Source organism: Seriola lalandi, unplaced genomic scaffold, assembly GCF_002814215.2.
Source record: "Seriola lalandi dorsalis isolate HSWRI2012SDOR001 ecotype SW California unplaced genomic scaffold, Sedor1 jcf7180002054656, whole genome shotgun sequence".
Lineage (NCBI taxonomy): Eukaryota > Metazoa > Chordata > Actinopteri > Carangiformes > Carangidae > Seriola > Seriola lalandi.
In genome coordinates this window covers 420772-425846 of record NW_019525209.1, presented here as the reverse complement: position 1 = coordinate 425846, position 5075 = coordinate 420772, and the positions used below count along the sequence as shown (strand labels likewise).

General features: G+C 42.9%; 1 protein-coding gene across 1 annotated transcript in view; it reads right to left on the bottom strand.

Moving 5' to 3' along the window:
* Positions 1-5075, bottom strand: part of cacna1ab (calcium channel, voltage-dependent, P/Q type, alpha 1A subunit, b) — a 96264-nt gene that overhangs the window by 51358 nt on the left and 39831 nt on the right. The gene's annotated exons all lie outside the window — the stretch shown is intronic.

Here is a 5075-nt window from a genome sequence, read left to right as displayed (position 1 = left end):
GGGGGGGGGCAATGAGAGCACCTTGAAAGGTGAACAGAGAGGGCGATTAAAGGAGTGAGAGGGAACAGGGAGCCTTAAAGAAGGGGAGAGGAGAAGGAGATCAGTGAAGGAGGGGAGGAGGCGTCCTCTTTCTGACGGGGAGTCATGCTGTGGAGGGTGCAGCAGTGGAGTGATTCTCAACTTGCCGTAACAAACTTATCAGCCAGATGGCATAATTGAATATGATAAGTTCTCTCTCGCCGCTTGTCTTCCTTGCTAGAGTGACGTTTCACTTTGGTGGAACATTTTCACTTTTTCCCTGTGACAGACATTTATCTTTTTTTTAGGAAGCTGTGACAGTTGGTGCTGATTTGGTGCTTTTAATTTGAAAACCAATCAAAACAGCACACATCTATTACTGTTTATATGTATGTATATATATATATATATATATATATATATATACTGTATATGAAATATGGTTATATGGTTAGATTACTTATCAAAATGTTATTATCAAAAATGTAGAAGAATTAACTCTGAATAATTCTTGTAAAGGTCCCATATTTTACACTTTTCCTGTGTTTTATTTGAATGATTCATAAGAAAAAATGTGGTTTAAAGAATCAATAACTATCTCTATCCGCTAGTAACAACAGGTCAGTGAGCCAATCAGAAGAGAGGCAAACACTCAGAAAAACCAAATCCTGCAAGGTTTGGATGGTGGGTCCAGGTGGGCGGGGCTTGGTGAATGCTTTATTGTGACATCACAAAGTCACAGAAGTCCTGACGGCTGGTTTTAAGGCTCAGTTTCTGAATACAGGCTGAGCGCTTTGATACTTTCACAGTATTAATATAGAACCTAGACCTGCTTTATAATCAAACAACACATGCACATCTACCTTTTATACTATATGGGACCTTTAACATGTGCTGTATGTGCAGTTTTCCTGAACTTCAACACAGGTGTGAAAAGTTAAACCAAAGTAATATTTCACTTCAGCTTCATACCACCTGTCTCCTGTATGCTGTGCTGTCAGACACTTGTATGTGCACCTTCCCCATCCTGTTTGCTCCTTGATTTACTTGATGTCACTCTGCATTCAGATCGTCTGGCAGCTGCATCACTGTCATACAGTCCAATGGGCGGTGAGAGCCAGCTTAATTTTTTATGTGAGACGTATAATAGCTGTCCATAGGGATTGTGATGATTTAGGTGCTGACAACTTTTCTGATGGCCAAGAACACGAGTTCAACATTGCGAACGCTGGCTTTCAGTCGCTGGCAGCGTGAACGCACAGTGACATCCACAACAGCACTATAACTCATATATAACAGCAGAAGTGCTGTGTTCAGCTTGAACGCAAAGTGGAAGTCATTAACACCCCGGACTGTGGTGCGGTAAGATGTCTGTCTCTCTTTTACTTTTTCTGTGACATGCAAAATTAATTGCTTTTCAAAGCATTGTGGGATAACAGGCAGCAGAAGAAACTGACCTGCATTTTTTAATTTTGGTTTTAACTTTGTTCCAATACTATTCTGTCGCACAGGTCTGCTTGACCAACAGCAGCAAGCGAGAAGTAGCGGAGGTGGAGCTGCACTTCCAATCCGTCATAGTGCTACTTGACCCTCGCTAACGAGATATGTGCTGATCTCAAGGTCGGTGACTAATTTAATCGATAATTCGATAATTTACCAAAAAAAAACAATTTTTCTTATCTTCTTTACCTATTACACTGAAGTGAAGTAAAACTATTTTGGGATGAGTTCGATTTTTTTTTTTTTAAAGAAACATTAAAACATAGCTAAAAGATAAAACTGGCAATATTATATATTTTCTTATTGTCAACAAATCCCACAAAAAAATCAAAACCAACAATGAAATGATCCTTTTAACCTTTTTAAGTTTTCTCATTACAATGAACAGGATCACTGTAGTTTTATTTGAGCATATCCCACATTTGTTATGATTTGCATCTGAAAATAGTCAGGGTTGACTTTAGCAGAAACAAATGGGTTTAGGGCTGAGTACCACAGACAGGGCAGGGCTGTCAGAAAGTATTCGGATATGAAGTAACACATTGTTGGTTTTGTCATTTTTAATGAAATTTGACGATCATAAAAAAAATAATGTTTTGAATAACACCAAAAACACCTTCATGCCACCTAAAGCAAATCTGCATCTACTCGTGTCACTTGTCATTTTGTCGCTCGGCAGTGACACCACCTCGAAAGATTTGCTTTGCATTCAGTCTGAACACACCTCCACAGTAGTTGAGTAGCTACCAGAACATGTTTAACTGGAGCACATTTCTTTGCCTGGGACCGAATCCGAACATCATTAACATATTTCTGAGTGATGCCGTTCTCTTGCATCACAGGTTGTGTTCAGGTTCATGCAGCCACCACGGCAGACATGCACTGATCATCCACAGAGCTGAGGAGGATGCACACACAAGCGTTTTCTTTTTCTCACTCACTCTTGTGTTTTTTTTTTTTTTTCTCTAAATCACACACAAACACACGCTCAGTCCCACTCAGGTGCATATATCATACATATATAATTCATATGTATTTATCTATATCCTACCTCAGCATAATAACAAATCATTCCACCCACCACACCCTGCCCCAGCATGCCTCCCTCCTTCCCTCCCACGTTCAGTCCGTCTTCCCCGGGTCGTGCAGAGGAAGGAGAGTTAAATACCTGTGGCCTCCGGGTACTTTAACATGGTCGGAACGGCGGATGAGTATGTGTGTTTGTGTGTTGGTGTTTGTGGGTGAAAGAGAAAGAGAGGCGATGAAGCTCTCGTGGTGTTCCTCCCTGTGGCGAAGGATAGCCTGGGCTCTTAAAGGGTTAAAGGTGTCTGGGGCGCCCTCACCCCCACGGACTTGACTGTCCGGGACCTCCAGCCAGGAGGACGGGGGAGGATGAGTAGGCAGAAGAAAGGGAGGGGGAGGGGTTTGGTTGGAGGCAGGATGTTGGCTTTAATGGTTGTTGGAGAGGAGGGGTTGGAAGGTGTTTGTGGTGGAGTTTGGAGGGGCGGAAGGGTTAATTACTTACTGTTGGATGTATACTGTAGACAAGGGTGAACAGGGTGGGGTTGGGTGGGGATAAGAGCAAGCAAGAGAGCAATGGGTGACACTCAAACATACAGCCCAGAAACTGAAGGCAGCAAAAGTTGTTCTGCTTTAAACTGTCCAATGAGATGAGAAGATCGTCTCAATCTCTTTATAATCTATGAAGGTCTGACATGGAGCTCTAAAATACCTCAAAAGCTGTTGGATGCATTGCCGTGAAATTTTGTAGAGACATTCATGGTCCCTAGAAGATGAATCCAACTGACTTTGATTATCCCCTGACTTTTCCTGAAGCACCGCCATAAGGTTAATGTTTGTGGTCTTCACTGAAATGTCTCAACAGCTACTGAATGGATGCCATGAAATTCAGTCCAGACATTCACAGTCCCCTTCAGGAGAAACTGTAATACCTTTGGTTATCTTTTTCTATGGTATCACCTGCTAAACATTAGCGTGCTGTGCTGCTAGCTTGGCTGTAGACAATCAGTCTCGCTTTATCTTTAGTATCCTCAGGAAGATTGGAAGCTGATGGTGCTCTGGCAGGAAGAGGCATGAATTTATTTAAAATTTGTGGAGGTGGAGCAGGTCTACAAAATGCAGCCAAAGTAGAGAAGCAGCCAATTATGGAAGCAAGTAAAAACTCCCCTGCTGTTTGCTGGAGAATAAAGGTGGTTTGGAGAGGTCAACAGAAACCAATGAAAGCGGTTCAATATTCCCTTGTTCTCTTACTCTCTTCGCTGTATGTTAGGATTAATAGGGTTGTAAGGGGGTGAGTGAGGTAGGGAAATACAGTACATGTGAGCAATGTGATGATAAGAGAGGAGGAGGAGCTCTAATGAAAGGGGGGGAGGGGTGTATCTGGAAGGAGGTGAAGGCATCAGCAGGGACCAAAGCTGTAGAGGACCTGAGGGGTGTATGGGTGAGCAAAGGTTAGGGAGATCAGAGTCGGGGCTTTAGATGCAAGAAAAGAGGAAGGGATGACTCACGGCCTGGTTGGTGGAAATATCAGAGCGGCATGGATTGGCAAATAGTGGACATAAGGGAACAGGAGCAAGGAAGATCGGGAGGAGAAAATGTTGATAAGGAGCAGGTGGTTTTTTGAAGTTTTTCAGAGCAGACAGTAAAGGGGAATGATCATTGGGATAGTTGTTAAGGTGATTGTTTCAGGCGAAGTTAGAGGGTGGAGGTGGGTGGACACAGTGTAACTACACTCTAAAAACTAAGTTTGTTCAGCATTTTACGGGTCCCCACTACATACAGTAAAAACAGTCCAATTAGTTAGACGTTTGTGGATGTAATTGTTCAGAAGGAGTTCCTCAGGGTACCTCCTGAGGTTCCCCAAAGATTGTAGCATCAAGAAGATGTCAAAATGTTACAAGGAGCCTTTTTCCTTTTTAGAGTGTAGGTCAGAGATGGTGAATATCTTACAGATGAGGAATATCAGGGTTAGATTTTTAAGGTTAGGATCTCAGGTGGTTGTCCAGATGAAGTGGTGATGAAACGTAGAGAAAGACCTGCTGATACAATGTCACGTGATTATGACCAATGAGGAACTAGGGCTGGAAATAAAGAAGAGCTAGAGACTGCAGGAGTAGAGAGAGAGATAAAGAGACAATGACACGACTACAGAGAAGAGAAAACGGTAAACTGCAAGGCAAGACTTAGAGCAGAGAGAGAGAAAGTTGAGAAGGACAAAGAAGAACAGGGGGAAAAGGGAAGCAAGAGAAGAGGAAAAAGAGAGTTTAAAGGCATAAAGGAGGAAGAAAAAAGACAGATTGAAGGCGAAACAGGGACAGTGAGTAAAAGGAAGACAGAAAGGCAGCAACAGGAAGTGATGATTTCTGTACAGCAGGCTGAGAAAACAGGAGAGAAAGATCAGCATTTCCTGTTGTATCGGACGCACAAGGCTGGGAGACGAGGGTCTTTCTGTGGATGGTGGAATGTGTGTTTGTGTGTGTTTTGGGTCGTGGTGGTGGAGATGGTGAAGAGGAAGGTGGAGGGTAGGGAGGGTGGGT